The sequence below is a fragment of the Acanthochromis polyacanthus genome, chromosome 9, assembly GCF_021347895.1.
Source record: "Acanthochromis polyacanthus isolate Apoly-LR-REF ecotype Palm Island chromosome 9, KAUST_Apoly_ChrSc, whole genome shotgun sequence".
Classification (NCBI taxonomy): Eukaryota; Metazoa; Chordata; class Actinopteri; family Pomacentridae; genus Acanthochromis; species Acanthochromis polyacanthus.
Genome location: NC_067121.1, coordinates 6,728,176 through 6,745,531, shown reverse-complemented (window position 1 = coordinate 6,745,531; position 17,356 = coordinate 6,728,176). Strand labels below are relative to the sequence as shown.

General features: G+C 38.9%; 2 protein-coding genes across 4 annotated transcripts in view; one reads left to right on the top strand and one right to left on the bottom strand.

Annotated features, from left to right (window-relative positions):
• LOC110968563 (T cell receptor alpha chain MC.7.G5-like) overlaps positions 1–17,356 on the bottom strand; it is a 318,096-nt gene that overhangs the window by 255,466 nt on the left and 45,274 nt on the right. The gene's annotated exons all lie outside the window — the stretch shown is intronic.
• The window catches only part of LOC127535334 (zinc finger protein 267-like), a 167,312-nt gene that overhangs the window by 137,783 nt on the left and 12,173 nt on the right, over positions 1–17,356 (top strand). Inside the window, exon 7 of one of the 3 annotated variants that reach the window (XR_007944188.1) lies at positions 7,739–7,828. The exons of the other annotated variants lie outside the window; for them this stretch is intronic. The gene's annotated coding sequence lies outside the window, so the exon portion shown is untranslated. Of the gene's footprint in view, positions 1–7,738; positions 7,829–17,356 lie in introns of those variants that run through there. 3 annotated transcript variants of the gene reach the window in all.

Below are 17,356 nucleotides of genomic sequence, written 5' to 3'. Positions count from 1 at the left end.
GAATAACACAAATCGCTTTTCTTCCTGTCAAAGATGAATTCAGTTGGTGAAAATTTCAATCCTTTTTTTTGTTCTCAGGAGAACCAGCCATTGTCTGAACTCCAGTCCAGATCCCAGCTTAACATCTTCATTACTGTTCTTGAAACTGGTGTTCTGCACAAACACAGCAGCATCCAACAATTATTTCAAGTGCCAAAGATTACTATGAACACAAAGTACACATGTTCATACAGTCATTGAACAGAAACACCATTCTGACTTGTGTTCCTCTTTAACAGATTCTCAGTAGGAGGCTGGAGTGTGATGGTGTTATTGTGATAGAGGAACATGTAGGAATACAAAAACCTCCAGTTTGATCAGTGATTAGTTCAGACTTGGCAATCTTGAGATCAGTTTAACATTAAAATGTTGAGTCCTGTTTCCAGTTTGAAGTGTTTTAAAGACAGTTGTTGGTGAATCGGCTCATTGCAGAGTTGTGCAGCGTTCTTTGATGGTCAGTTTGCCAACCACTGATCGTGCAGATGTTTGCAGATGTGTCTTGGGAGGATTCCTAGTACAGAAGCATAACAGTCAGTTGAACTATCAGCTTGAAATCTGTAAGCTTTTTTTCCAGACACTCACAGATGCTGAACTGAAAGTGTGTTGCTGTAGTTAGGATCCTTGTGAGAAGTTTCCCAGATCAGTAGTCTGAACTCCTTCACTCTGCTACGTAGTGATCACACACCTCTCATCTTCTGATCAGCAATGAAGATCTTTACCTGCACCTGTGAGGTGTCAGAGACAACTGATAATGATGTGCTTTGATGTCAGAGCCTAAATGTCGTGACTGGAAACAAACTTGTTGTAGCAGACACCATATCTGGAAATGCTGGCAGCTGTGACATAAGAAGATCTATGGAGCTGACCAGTGAAGTAAAGGTTTGTTAGGAAGCAGTCCTGTCTTACCTACCAGGCTTGTATCACCTGAAAGTGTTACTTCTGTGAGATTCACAAGAATATTAACAGTCCGAACTCTACGAACTTTAAAATATAATCAAAGTACTCTATCAGTTAAAAGTTTGGACACAACGTTTGATTCAATGTTTTTGATTTATTGGTATTATTTTCTACATTGTAGATTAATACTGAAGGTTAATGCTTACTGATTACACATAATTCTAAATGTATTCTTTTATAGTTTTGATATATTCAGTATTTAATCTACAATGTAGAAAATAACTAAATAAAAAAAATATTGAATTAGAGGAATATCCAAAGTTTAATTCTTTCATAGCAATGCAAGAAGAAAGTAGTGACATGCAATCTGTCTATCTAATTAATGCAGCAGGTCAAAAGCAAACTTTAATCCTGGTCCCAAACTCACTTATAATGTAAAATCGAAACCAAAAAGAGGTTAAACAATATTCTTCCACTGCAGTACAATGAGAAGGAAAATAATGTCCAGTTGAGCTGAAGTTCAGTGGGCGGGGCATTACCTCTTGACATCAATTTTTTTAGTTCAAGTTCAGCCAATCAAAGTGTTTTATGTTTCCACAGCAAGCTCTGTCTCTGATCTTTACTGCTTCATTTTCTCTGTTGTCTTTTGCATCAGTCCATCCAGTCTCAAATCAGAGCTTTAACAGAGTGGTGTCTCCCTCTAGTTGGAATGTTGTGGAGTTTTCTGTTGTCTTTGCTCCAAAGGTTTTTGTACAGAGTTTTGCTGTTTCCTGTCACTGTGGGCTTCACAGCACAGTAGTCACAGCAGAAGTCTGTCAGTGCAGCAGAGGAGAATCTTCATACTGATTTGGTTTTCCACCACTTGAAATCTTCAGTCGCAGACATTTTCTCTGATATTGGTGTTCCTGAACTTGTGTGAGAGATCAGAAACTCTGGAGGTTTCCTGCATGTTGTCGATACCAGTAAAACTTCATCACCAGTAGCTTGTTTGGAGTTACTGTAGGTCAGAGTCACAGTGCTGCCTTCTAAACTGGACTCTTCATCCTTCACTGCTGTCAGTTGTTGGCAGTTGAAACCTAAAGGAAGAAATAACTCTGTTTATACCTCAAAATTCAAAGTTCCAGTCAATGATTTTCTTGCTGCTGATTTAAACACAGAGAAGTTGCAGAATTACAGAGACAGTGTGGAAAATATAACACAGAGTAAAATAGCAGCAACATGTTGGATAAATCAAAGCTTTTAGATGTATTGAACTCACACAGAAATACACAATGACTTCAGTGTTTCATGTGTTTTAAATGAACAAACCTGTTAAAATAAGACAGAAGCAGCCAGAGAAGACAAACAGTGATGCAAGTGACAGCATGTTGAGCATCAGATAGTTGGAGGTTTGTGTTTTGAACTGTATTGACATGTGGAAGTTTGTTGTCTCTTCCTAAATGTTCCAGTCACAGCTCAGCTCCTCCCTGAATCTCTCCATCTCCACTTTGATCTTAGTTTCACCTCAACTCTTCCTGCTGCTGAACAGAGTTCATGATTTCTGTGTTCTGGGAAGTTTCACCGACTATATATATATATATATATATATATCAGTGATGTACTGCCTACCCAAGGCTGAAAGGAATAAATGAAAATCATTCCATTTTAAATAATTCGTAATAATTAATTATTTGTTTTTATGTTTTATATGTATATATATATATTATATATATAATATAATATATATAATATATATATATATATTATATATATATATATATACATACACACACATATGGTTTGATTCAAAACTCTAGTTGATTCAAATTCTCCAATTTAAAATCTAGTGACTCAGGTCAACAGCATCAATCGATGTGAGAACAGTGACTGAAACCTCAGAGGAGGAAATGCCAGTGACCGCCTCCATGGTCAGACCGGAGCTCACAGAGAAAAACATAAGATGGAGATGATGGTAAAAGAATCAGTTCTATAGAAGAGTAACAGAGTGTGTCTCCCTCTAGTGGATGTTGTGGATTTCTGTTGTCCTTTGCTCCAAAGGTTTTTGTACAGAGTTTTACTGTTTCCTGGTCACTGTGGGCCTCACAGCACAGTAGTACGACAGCCAGAGTCTGACACTGCAGGCAGAGGGAGAACTCTCCAGATGAACTCCCTTTGATTGTACATCATGTCTGACAGACAACTTTTCTGTTTTCTCTGAATATGCTGTGATGAGAGCTGTGGAGATGAACTGGACTTCTGTTGGTACCAGAAGAGGTTGTTCACAGAAGCCTTGAATAGTTGCAGGAGAGAGTCACAGAGTCTCCTTCCAAAGCCATCAATACATCTTTAAATGGAGTCAGAACATCCTCAGAGGATCCTGAAACAACAAACTAGATTTCACCAAGATATTTGGATTTTATTTTTGTGCCTTTACACTCAGTTGAATCATATAAAAAGTGAATCAATTCAAACAACATCCAAATGTTTTCCATATGTGTCTCCTTCTTTACATCTCACTTTATCTGTGATGACTTACCAGTTTGAAAGGAGACGATCATCATCCAGATGAGAAGAAGTGACATTATTTTCACTTGTACTGAATGAACAACAGAGAGAACACAGCAGCTCTTCAGCTCCAACATGAAGCCTTTCATATTCAGTTTTGTAGCTCCTCCTCTGGCTGTGCTCTGTTCATTCAGGTTGATGGAAGATTCAGAAATGACACTGATGCTACACTCATCATCATCATCATCATCATCATCATCATCATCATCTAAGTAGGTCAGAGTAGGGGGTGGGGATGGATCTACAGAAAGGTCACCCATGAATGTTTAGAGGAACAACTTTGATAAAAGTCAAAAGCTCTACTGCATCCTGTACAGCTCTTCTGTGTCGGGAGTCAAACATGTTCCAGGAACAGAATGAGGTTCAGTTCAAGTTGTCATTTTTAACACTAAAACACTGCAGATGAAGCAGACAGTTGGCGTCTGTTGTTCGACTGTGATGAACTTTCTGATCAGCTGAGTGTGTTTGTTCTAAAAATCCAGACCTAAATATTCTCTTTGACCAAAGAAAACATTGACTTTTGCCTTTTTGAGGTTGTTTCACCTTCAAATGATCAAAGAATGTAGATTTTTTTTCATGTTGTGGAAAAACTGTCTGAAACTTTTAGAACTTGTTGATAAGGTTGTTGATAAACTACATCCAGTGTACGATATGAAGACAGTCAGGACTCTATAGTCCTGACGAATCCAGCTATACTGAAGGATAAACATGGTGAAGCAGCATTACTTAACATGCTCCACATATCTGGACCAAACTCCCTGAAAGCTGTAGGTCCGCTCCAACTCTCACTTCTATGAAATTACAGCTCAAGGCTTTTCTGTATGCCACTGCTTCCTATTATAGCTTATTTTAAATTGTTTCAAGTGGATATTGTAATCTTATTTTATATATATTTCTAATTTTCTGTCATTTTCTATGTTTTATGAAAATGTTTTATTTTAATTGTACTTTTTTTTGCTTGTCTGAATGTTTCCAATGTTTTAATGTTTTAATGTAAAGCACAGAGTTGCCCTTGTGTATGAAATGTGCTGTATAAATACAGCTGCCTTGCCTTACAGCTTCAAAATAGCCAGTCAAGACTGATTGACTTAAAATCAGATTTTCAACAGCTTCTAGCCTGTTTTTTGATCTTTTCAACAGAACTGAGACTTCTCTGGTGAATGTCTGTGATGAATACTGCTCAGCTCAGATGTGGGTCTTTACTCTGTCTGAATCCTCCATCTTACCGTAACCTGTGACACAAATGATTACAAAATTTGAATCAAACATCTGGAATTCTTCTCATTAGCATCAGTTATGTGACTCCGTAGTGGCTTGATTTTTTTACTGGACAAATAGATCTGTAAGAGTAGAAATTAGCAGGATATCTTCTTCCTCACCTGTGGAGCTCCACAGGGCTCTATTTGGGTCCCTGTTGATTTTCATTTATTTTCTCACATTGGGACAATTCTCAGTGAATATAACATTTACAACCACTGTTACAATGATGACACACAGCTGTATGTCCCAGTGTAGAATAGATGGAACTTCCTCTGATCATTGTCACCAGAAGCATCTTCAGTCGCTGTGAGGATGGAGGTTGTTTTAATGATTCTTTCAAAATAGGAGTTAAACCCTGTCATCTCCCCTTTCTCTTTCCACTGTGGTCACATCGTGACTGAAATGATGAAGCTGCTCTGAGCTCCATTTCGTAAATAAAAATTTAAGAAATGTTGGCAGCTCATCAACTCTTTTATAAAATGCTTCGAATGCATTTAATCTGATGGACGTTTCCAGCTTTTTTTTCAGTGAAAATAAAGTATCTCAGATATTGACCAACGTTAATATCACCAGCGTTATTATTTATGAAGTGACACAATTTGGTTTTTACTAATATTGCCTGATACATGCCTGCAAAATTACAAAAAGAAAATTTGTTGAGCTGTGTAAGAGTTTCTGATGTTCTTCCAAAGATTTGTGTTATTTATTTATTCATTTATCACCTATGTACGTGTGTGTCCGTGCGTGCGCGTCCGTGTGTATGTAATAGATGAACCACGGACCAGGCGGAAAGACATTTCTACCGGAACTTCACTGTGTGACACCAGGCGGAAGTAAACAGCGAAACTCTCCAGCAGCATGGCTTTCCTGAAGTGTTTAAATGGAGGTAGACAGTTGTTTTGTCGTGTCTCAGATGAATATTTGATTAGATGAAGTAACGATGAGTTCAGTCCAGAATCTGAGAGAGTTGATCAACGAGCGACTAACTGCTGCTGCTGAAGAAATATTCACGGAGTTTGAGAAGACCATCGTCCAGTACGAGGAGGAGAGCGATCGTCAGCGCAGACTGCTGGATAGTTTCAGGAAATCTGAAACGCACACAACAGGTTTGTAGAACTGTGATGATCTGAATGAACTAACTGATTAAAAAAGACTCATGATCATATGTAGAAGTAAATAAATGGTTGGATGTGCGTGTTTAACTAGCATCACATTAGTAACATTTTTCTCATGTCTTTTTATTCATCCAGACCTCCCACAGCTACAGATTTGTAAGGAGGAGGATAACCTCTGTCAACCACCAATAACGTTGCACACAACAGGTATGTAAACCTGTGATGAACTAATAAATGAATCAGACTGTAGGATCCTAATCAGAGCTTGGAGTTACTTTTTTTCAGTGGCACCGACAGAAATTACAGCTGCATTACAATAAAAGATGAGACTGATTGTCTGTCAGTTTAATCACCGTTGTATGGTATATATACAGTATATTTGGACCTAACAGCTTCTGAACGTTTCAATGTTTTTGTAGACACACCTCACACATCCTGAATTGTAGCCTTTGTGTTTTCTAATTGCATTGATTCAAAGGGCAATTTTGATTTCAATTCTCTGAACTGTTAAGTCCCAGTCGACACTCGAAGAAATTCATAGTTTCCTCCTCTTGTGACAGTCACACTTTTGATGATGTCTCTTATGGAGATGCTCCACATGTTTTAAGTCACACAAATGTACACAGTAAATATTGAAGTAAAGCAGGTGAATCAAAACACAGTGTCTGATATTTCGTCCAATTTTTCAGCCCCTGATAAAATATCTTCAACCCAAACGTCTCTGCACTGATTACATATCTCATCTACCACACCCAGGAGGGAATGTTGCTGCTTGTCTGTTGTTACCACGAAACAGAATCTTGATAAGCCGAAAACTAGATAGATGGGAAGTGTGTGTTTAACTAGCATCACATAAAAGTTCACATGGGTAAGAGGTCACATTCTTGTCAGGTTTGTGAACAAAACTTCATTAAAAAGAGTTCATTTGAAAGTCCACATGAGAATCCACACAGGGGAGATGCCATTTTCTTGTGAAACGTGGGAAAACTTTACTGTCGTGACATGTGACTGATCACATGAGAACTCACAACAGGTGAGAAGCTGTACCTTTGTGAAATCTGTGGAAAAAGCTTTTATGATCTTGCGGCATTCCAAATTCATAGCGCAGTTCACAAAGATCAGAAAAAGTATTCTTGTGAACTATGTGAGAAAGTTTCAACCGTCGTACTCGTTTGAACAAACACATGACGGTTCACACAGGTAAGAGGTCACATTCTTGTAAGGTTTGTGAACAAAAACTTCATTAAAAAGAGTAATTTGAAAGTCCACATGAGAATTCACACAGATGAGAAGCCGTACCTTTGTGAAGTCTGTGGAAAAAAGGTTTATGATCTTGCGGCATTCCAAATTCATAGCGCAGTTCACAAAGATCAGAAAATGTATTGTTAAACTATGTGAGAAAAGTTTCACCCGTCGTACTCGTCTGAACGAACACATAATGCTTCACACAGGTGGCAGGCCACATTCTTGTAAGGTTTATGGACAAAACTTCATATAAAAAGAGTCATTTGAAAGTCCACATTGAGAATCCACACAGGCGAGAAGCCGCATATTCTTGTAACATCTGTGAGAAAAGCTTCCATTATAGAAGTTCCTTTTGAGCCATGAGAGTCCACACAGATGAGAAACCCAACCTTTGTAAACAGGGGGGTAAGATTTAGTGACCCTTCAGCATTTAGAAGTCATTCAGCGATCCACATAGGTGAGAAGTTGTAATGTTTGTAACACGTGGAAACAGATGTGAAGTCATATTCTTGAAAATCCACTTTAGAGTCCATGCAGATGAGAGCTGTGGTCCTGAAACATCTGAGAACTAAGCTCTAATCTGAGAGTTAGTACAGTTTAAAGGTTGATGTTTGATATTTAAGGTTGTGATGGTTGAGGTCTATAACCAGCTGGTCACTGGAAACTCTCCCTGATGCTCCACTACCAGCAGGGTGCAAGAAGACACAGATGAGGGACAAGAAGCATACCTATTTCTTAATTTGTTTTATGTGAACAACAATTATTAATGGTTCAAACATGTTTGTTCTTTTTTGATCAGTAGTGGTTTGCGCCCTTTAGTTCTCCCATGGATCCATTTCCTTAACGAGTCTTCCTTATTGTGGGATCCTGTAGACAGACCGTAACTGAGGCCAGTGAGGTCTGCAGATCTTTAGGTTTTTGTCTGGGTTTTTTGTTACCTCCTAGATGAGATGCTGACGTGATCTTGGAGAATTGTCTGGTTAGGCCGACCACTGCTGGGAAGGTTCACCACTGTTTCTGTTGTATTAGAAAGTTGAATCTTTTCAATGTATAGTTAGGAAGCTCCAGGCAGCTTCCAGCACATATCTTCTAAAGTGTTGGGAGTCAAAACATGTTCCAGTAACAAAGTGAAGTTAAGTTAAAAGTTGTCAGTTTTCACATTAACCACTCCAGAATGAAGGAAACCGTTGGTGCTTGTTGTCATTACTGTGATGAACCAGTGGTCTGGTTTTAAATCAGATCTGATGTATTCTCGGTGACAGAGTGACATGAATGGATTTCACTGTGTTGAATGTTTGATTTTTTCAATGAACAATGACCTTTAGATGTTGTGGAGAAAGTGTCTTCAACTATTTAAAGTCAAAATACCTTTGCAGGTTGTGCATGAAATACAAATAATGTCATTTTGCTTGAGTCCCCCAGCATTATTGAAGGACAAACATGACAATATAGCTTCAGGATAGCTAGATAGTCCACACAGTTTAGAAACTCTGCCTTTGTAACACGTGGGAAAATATTTTAGTGACCTTTCAGTATTTACAAGTCATACAGCAGTCCACACAGGTGAGAAACTGGGAAAGGGGGGATCTATCCCAGCTGATCTGGGTGTAAGCAGAGGACACACCACTAGACAGGTCGCCAGTCTATCACAGGCACGCTCAAACAAACACGCACACTCACATTCGTACCTACAGACAATTTAGAATCACCAGCAGAAAGATCCCAGGCCCAGATTGGAACGTGAACTGGGGATCTTCCAGCTGCAAGGCAAAAGTACTAACCACCGATCCACTGCACATCCTATAAGCAACATCCATCCATCCATTGTCTATACACCGCTTTATCCTCACTAGGGTCGCGGGGGCGCTGGACCTTTTCCCAGCTGACTTGGGTGAAGGCAGGGGACACCCTGGACAGGTCACCAGTCTGTCACATTCACACCTACGGACAATTTAGAATAATCAATTAACCTCAGCATATTTTTAGACTGTGGGAGGAAGCCAGAGTACATAGAAAACCCATCCATGCACAGGGAGAACATGCAAACTCCATGCAGAAAGATGGGAAAGGCAGGATGTGAACCAGGAATCTTCCAGTTGCAAGGCAAAAGTACTAACCACCAAGACACTGTGCAGCCTGGAAGCAACAATGTGAAGTTATATTCTCATGTGACTTGGGAAAGGTTTCATGTATTGTTGTAATTTCAAAGTCCACATTAGAATCCAGAACGAGACGCTGTAGTCCTGAAACATCTGGGATAAATATGAAATATGTAAAAATTAGTATGACATTTAATGTTCTGATGGTGAAGTCTATAATCAGCTTGTCACAGGAATCTCCTTTTTGTGTTACACAACCAGCACGGTGTAAAAAATGAGAGTGTAACAGAGTGTGTCTCCCTCTAGTGGATGTTGTGGAGTTTCTGTTGTCTTTGCTCCAAAGGTTTTGTACAGAGTTTTGCTGTTTCCTGTCACTGTGGGCCTCAGAGCACAGTAGTACACAGCAGAGTCTGTCAGTGCAGCAGAGGAGATCTTCATACTGATTTGCTTTTCACCACTTGAATTTTCAGTCCAGACATTTCTCTGATATTGGTGTTCCTGAACCTGTGTGAGAGATCAGAAACTCTGGAGGTTTCCTGGATCTTGTTGATACCAGAAGTAATAATCACTAGATGACAGTTGAGAGTATGTGTAGGTCAGAGTCACAGTGCTGCCTTCTAAACTGGACTCTTCATCCTTCACTGCTGTCAGTGTTGACAGTTGAAACCTAAAGGAAGAAATAACTCTGTTAAACCTCAAATCAAAGTTCCAGTCAATGATTTTCTTGCTGCTGTATTTAACACAGAGAAGTTGTTGAATTACAGAGACAGTGTGGAAAATATAACACACAGTAAAATAGCAGCAACATGTTGGATAATCAAAGCTTTGATTTCAAAGCTGTATTGAACTCACACAGAACAGACACAATGTTTTCAGTGTTTCATGTGTTTTAAATGAACAAACCTGTTAAAATAGACAGAAGCAGCAGAGAAGACAAACAGTGATGCAGTGACAGCATGTTGAGCATCAGATAGTTGGAGGTTTGTGTTTTGAACTGTATTGAATGTGGAAGTTTGTGTCTCTTCTAAAGTTCAGTAACAGCTCAGCTCCTCCCTGAATCTCTCCATCTCCACTTTGATCTTAGTTTCACCTCAACTCTTCCTGCTGCTGAACAGAGTTCATGATTTCTGTGTTCTGACAGTTTCATCGACTCTGTGGGAGGAAGCAGTCTGAAGTTTGTTCAACTTAATGTTAAGTCATAGATCTTCTGGGACAATGTTTTTTGAGAGTTTACTGTTGAGTTTATCAGCTCTGTGTTCACAGAAGGAGGAATTCACCTTTGATCATAAATACCAGAATCTTTGCAAAAAATAAAAAACAAACAATAAAGTGTATGATCATGTTAAAGAGGACAAAACAACAACTTAAAAACAATGCATGATACAAAACTATGAAAGAAAACTGAGCATAAAATATTACAAGTTTAGGGAAATCTAAAGTAAAAATAGAGAAATGCATGACTCGAGTGCAACTCAACAGCCAAGAACAAACTAGACAGTAAAATGAACCCATCAATTAGAAAAGTTAAAAAGACAAAAAGTCTGTTTTCAACACAACACCATAAAACTATTAAGTATCAGTATTATTATCCACCTTCATCAAGTTCATTTTTAGCACCAGTTGTGGAATCTACCAAATATTATTTTATTCTCAGTTTTACCCTTTTAATGCCTCTGGACTGATTTCAAAACTCTAGTTTATTTAAATTGTCCAATTTAAAATCCAGTGACTCCGGTCAGCAGCATCAATCGATGTGAGAACAATGACTGAAACCTCAGAGGAGAAAATTCACAGAAACACCCTCCATGTCAGACTGGAGCTCACAGAGAAGATAAAGATGGAGATGATGGTAAAGAATCAGTTTATAGCAGTGTAACAGAGTGTGTCTCCCTCTAGCGGATGTTGCGGAGTTTTCTGTTTTCTTTGTAAAGAGTTTTGCTGTTTCCTGTCACTTTGGGCCTCACAGCACAGTAGTAATCAGTACAGTCTGTCACTGCAGCAGAGGAGATCTTCAGATGAAGCTCCTAATCTGTGTTTCATGTTTGAAAGACAACTTTTCTGTTTTCTCTGAATATGCTGTGATGAGAAGCTGTGGAGATGAACTGGACTTCTGTTGGTACCAGCAGAGGTTTCTGACAGAGCCTGAATAGTTGCAGGAGAGAGTCACAGAGTCTCCTTCTAAAGTCATCAATACATCTTTAAATGGAGTCAGAACATCCTCAGAGGATCCTGAAAACAACACAGACAGATTCTACCATGAATTTCATTGCAAATTGAATAAACTCAAAAAGCGTCGGAATTTTTTCCATGTGTGTCTCCTACTTTTACATCTTGCTCCATCTTTTGATGACTTACCAGTTTGAAAGGAGACGATCATCATCCAGATGAGAAGCAGAAACATTATTTTCACTTGTACTGAATGAACAACAGAGAGAACACAGCAGCTCTTCAGCTCCAACATGAAGCCTTTCATATTCAGTTTTGTAGCTCCTCCTCTGGCTGTGCTCTGTTCATTCAGGTTGATAGAAGATTCAGAAATGACACTGATGCTGCACTCATCATCATCATCATCATCATCATCATCATCATCATCATCATTGAAAAAGTTCAAGTTGCCACCTTTCACACTAAAACCCTACAGATGAAGCAGACAGTTGGTGTTTGCTGTGATAACTGTAATGAACTTTCAGATCAGCTGAGGCTCAGGTTTTAAAACCAGAGACTCACAAAACATTGTGTTTGTTAAAGATCTTGATAAAGTATGTATATTGTGGTTTTATTCGAGTCTTCCTATTAAACCAAAGTACAATGTTATAAAAATTATAATTATGTTATGATTAAATGCTCTTTATGATTTCAAACTACTGTAGAACTGTGTGACTGTGAACTAATGTAACCCAGTGTACCCCTTAAATTTCACTGATTTAACTTTGACCGTGAAAATCTGACAAGTTGGTCCTGCAAGCAGTCAGTTGAAACTGACTGCTCAGAAACAGACAATACAATGTAACTTCTTTATGTGCCTGCTTAAAAACTAAATGGTTTCCACCCATTGCCAGTCACTCGTTCAGACTCTGCTCTGGTCATGTGATTCCTTGTACAAGTAAAACTTTGCTTTGACTTGAGAGACGACTCTGAGTATTAATTTGGAGAAGTCAAGATTCAACTGGAGAATTTTTCTGACAGACAACCATGACAAAGAAGGTCTGGGATATCTAGACAAGCTTTTATGCATAAAAATCTGATTTTCTATAGAACTGGATGACAAAGACAGAATATTGAGTGATTTCAAATGTGAAAATGAACATAGCAGGTGAAAGAGTAATTATGTTCATAAGCTCATCTATGAAAATAGATTAAACCAAAATGAGGTAAAGCAACATGTCTTTGGAGTTATTAAAGTCAGACACACATCAGATGAACAATGTTCTTCCACTGCAGCACGATGAGGAAGAAATAATGTGAGTGAAGTTCAGTGGGCGGGGCCATAACCCCAGTCAAATTGTTTTGTTTACACAGCAGCTCTGTCTCTGATCTTTGCTGCTTCATGTCTCTGTTGTCAGTCCAACAAGTCACAAATCAGAGCTTTAACAGAGTGTGTCTCCCTCTAGTGGATGTTGTGGAGTTTTCTGTTGTCTTTGCTCCAAAGGTTTTTGTACAGAGTTTTACTGTTTCCTGTCACTGTGGGCTTCACAGCACAGTAGTACACAGCAGAGTCTGTCACTGCAGCAGAGGAGATCTTCATACTGATTTGCTTTTCCACCACTTGAATCTTCAGTCCAGACATTTGCTCTAATATGGGTGTTCCTGAAGCGGAGTGAGAGATCAGAAACTCTGGAGGTTCTCCTGGTTGTTTTCGATACCAGAAGTAATAATCATTAGATAAGAGTTGAGAGTTATTGTAGGTCAGAGTCACAGAGCTGCCTTCTAAACTGGACTCTTCATTCTTCACTGCAGTCAGTTGTTGACAGTTGACACCTAAAGGAAGAGATCAGATTAGAGATTAGATGCTTTAAAAGTCAAACTCAGTAAACCTTAAACTTTTTTCGTTGTATGAAGTAACACACCTGTTAAAATGCAGAGAAATAATAGAAAAAAATCACAATATTCCAATGACAGCATGTTTACCAAAAGTAATGTTTTTGGCTTGTGTCCTGAAATGTGTTGAATGTGGAAGTTTGTGTCTCTTCTATAGTTCAGTAACAGCTCAGCTCCTCCCTGAATCTCTCCGTCTCCTCTTTGATCTGTAGTTTCTTCTCTCTGTTATTCATCATTCTGATCTGAGAAGGTTTACATCAATATGGACACAAGCATGTGGGACATACAGTCCAAATATATCAATTTTAGGAGTTAAAGAGAAAGCTGGGCTGGTGTAGAAGAAGTAGAATAAAGCCTTTATGTGTGACACTGAGTACAAATCTATTGGAGCCAGAATGAGAACATCAGAGTTTTTGTTCAAACATTACTGAAATATTTTTTTAATCATGAGGTCTTCTCTCAATTGGGTTTCCTGTGGTTACTTTAGTCTGTTATTTATAATTTTAGTGTTTTCTCCACTTGGTTTAATCTGTTGTATTTTAGTGTCTGGTTTGTGCAGCCGTTTGAAATTGTGTTTATGAAAAGTACATGAATAAAGCCACATTTTTAAAAAAAAAAACCTAAGAACATAAGACAATGAATATCATCTCTATGGTCTCATAAATCCATTTGAACTCTTGAAAACATGTAAGAAGACAGTGAATCGAGCCCTTTAAGGAATTTCTAACTAACTGTCGGGCAGACTGAAGGTTCTGCTTCCTGTATTTGTACTTAAATGTGATTTCATTCCCAAGCACACCAGATGCCTTCTGACAACAGATTGGTGAGGTAGGTCCTGCATTACCCCCATTGACTGAGTAACTCCTGGTAGATGGTTTAACAGAACACAAAGGACTACATTTGGTGTTACAAAGGAGCTGCACAGTGGAGGCAGCAGCATGATGATAAGTGTACTGCTAATTGTTGTTCATTCTTAATGATGTACTTTATATAAAGACCAGCAGACAACAGGGTTAGTTTGACTTAAGCCACCTCACATTGAATTTGTTGTTCTTCCTCCATTCTCACTGTCTGGTTGGATTTTAAGACTCTGCTTTATTTGTGCAGTCCAATACAACATCCAGTGTCTCAGTGAGTTTTACAGTCCAGCAGCATCAAGAAACACAAAACTGTCTCTGTGCTAAAATCTGAGAACAATGACTGAAACCTCAGAAGAGGAAATTCACAGAGACCCCCTCCATGTCTGACTGGGGCTCTAAAGATGGAGCTGATGGTAAAGAATCATTTTATAGGAGAGTAACAGAGTGTGTCTCCCTCTAGTGGATACCGAGGAGTTTTCTGTTTTCTTTGCTCCAAAGGTTTTTGTACAGAGTTTTACTGTTTCCTGTCACTGTGGGCGTCAGAGCACAGTAGTACACAGCAGAGTCTGTCACTGCAGCAGAGGAGATCTCCAGGTCTACACGTTTTTGTGCTTTGTCAATGTGAGCTGAAAAGTCTGAAAGAGTTGGATGAATGGATCCTGTCTCTGTGATGTAGAGCAGGAACTCTGGTCTGGATCTCTGGTACTGTCGGTACCACTGGATATTGTAGATAGTACCATCATATTCACAGGTCAGCTTGATGTTTCTTCCCTCTGCAACAACTTGTTCAGTACTTTCCTGCTTTATGGTGTTCATGGAGCCCATCTCTGCAAAATCAATCATTTATGTCAGTTTGTCTGCAGGAGATTTAAACATTCAGAGACTAAACAGAGGTTCTTTATTTTATGTTTCACATGTGATCAGAATGAGATTCATTTAAAAATAATAATGTCCACAAAATCAGAGAAAACACAGTCATTCAGAGATTTTTCTGTCTGCTCTAACACTCACCTATGAAGTTAAAGAAAATGAACAGCAGGTAAATAAACATGTTTTCTGTTGTTGCAGTCAGACAGCAGATGAACAGTGTTGTTCACTGCAGCACAAAGAAAAAACTAAGCAGTTTCTTTGTCCCACAGTTCTTCTCCTCCACATCAGGTTCACTCCGCTTTCAGTTCTGCACACAGAAATAATCTCATTGGTTGAGCTAGACCTTGGTGGGTGGGGCCAGAGAATAACACAAATCGCTTTTCCTTCCTGCCAAAGATGAATTCAGTTGGTGAGATTTTCAATCTTTTTTTTTTTTGCCTCAGAGAAACCAGCCATTGTCTGAACTCAGTCCAGATCCAGCTTAACATCTTCATTACTGTTCTTGAAACTGGTGTTCTGCACAAACACAGCAGCATCCAACAATTATTCAAAGTGCCAAAGATTACTATGAACACAAAGTGCACATGTTCATACAGTCATTGAAACAGGACACCATTCTGACTTGTGTTCCTCTGAACAGATTCTCAGTAGGAGGCTGGAGTGTGATGGTGTTATTGTGTAAATAGAGGAACATGTAGGAAAACAAAGAGACCCCAGTTTGATCAGTGATTAGTTCAGACTTGCATCTTGAGATCAGTTTAACATTAAAATGTTGAGTCCTGTTTCCAGTGTTGTGTCATCAGACAAATCATGAAGTGCTTTAAAGACAGTTGTTGGTGAGTATACATATATATATACATACATATACATGTGGTTTGATTTCAAAACTCTAGTTAATTCAAATTGTCCAATTTAAAATCCAGTGACTTAGGTCAACAGCATCAATCGATGTGAGAACAATGACTGAAACTTCGGAGGAGGAAATTCACAGAAACACCCTCCATGTCAGACTGGAGCTCACAGAGAAGATACAGATGGAGATGATGGTAAAGAATCAGTTTATAGAAGTGTAACAGAGTGTGTCTCCCTCTAGTGGATGTTGTGGAGTTTTCTGTTGTCTTTGCTCCAAAGGTTTTTGTGCAGAGTTTTGCTGTTTCCTGTCACTGTGGGCTGCAGAGCACAGTAGTACACAGCAGAGTCTGTCACTGCAGCAGAGGAGATCTCCAGATGAAGCTCTTTTGATTGTACATCATGTCTGACAGACAACTTTTCTGTTTTTTCTGAATATGCTGTGAGGAGAAGCTGTGGAGATGAACTGGACTTCTGTTGGTACCAGAAGAGGTTGTTCACAGAGACTGAATAGTTGCAGGAGAGAGTCACAGAGTCTCCTTCCGAAGACATCAATACATCTTTAAATGGAGTCAGAACATCCTCAGAGGATCCTGAAAACAATAAACATAGATACTACCATTAATTTTGTCACAAATAAACTGAATAAACTCAAACAACATCCAAATGTTTTCCATGTGAATCTTCCCGGTTTACATCTCACTCCATCTTTTGATGACTTACCAGACTGAAAGGAGACGATCATCATCCAGATGAGAAGCAGTGACATTATTTTCACTTGTACTGAATGAACAACAGAGAGAACACAGCAGCTCTTCAGCTCCAACATGAAGCCTTTCATATTCAGTTTTGTAGCTCCTCCTCTGGCTGTGCTCTGTTCATTCAGGTTGATGGAAGATTCAGAAATGACACTGATGCTGCACTCATCATCATCATCATCTTCATCATCATCATCATCATCATCATCATGATGTGTAAAGACCTTCAATAGGATATCAGAATGAAAGCATCAGAGTTTTCTGTTTAAACACTACTGAACACTTTTTTTAATCATGAGGGCTTCTCTCAGTTGGTTTTCTTGTGGTTATTTATTCTGTTATTTCTATATTTGGTGTTTTCTCCACTTGGTTTCATCACTTGTATTTTAATGTCTGCTTTGTGCAGCTTCTTGAAACTGTGTTTTTGAAAGTTGCCAAATTGATAAAGCCGTGATTATTTAAAGAAAAATGATCATGTCAGGCATAGAAAATCATCTCTATGGTCTCATACGTCCACATGAACTCTTGAAAACATGTAACCAGACAGTGAGTCCAGCACTGGAAGGAGTTTCTAACTGACTGCCGGCAGACTGAAGGTTCTGCTTCCTGTATTTGTAACTAAATGGGATTTCAGACCCAAATACCTCCTGACAGCAGATGAGGAGGGTCCTGTCATTGACTGAGTGACTGCTGGTGGATGGTTTAACTGTTCCATCTCCAGCATGGAGAGAGAGAGAGAGAGAGAGAGAGAGAGAGAGAGAGAGAGAGAGAGAGAGAGAGAG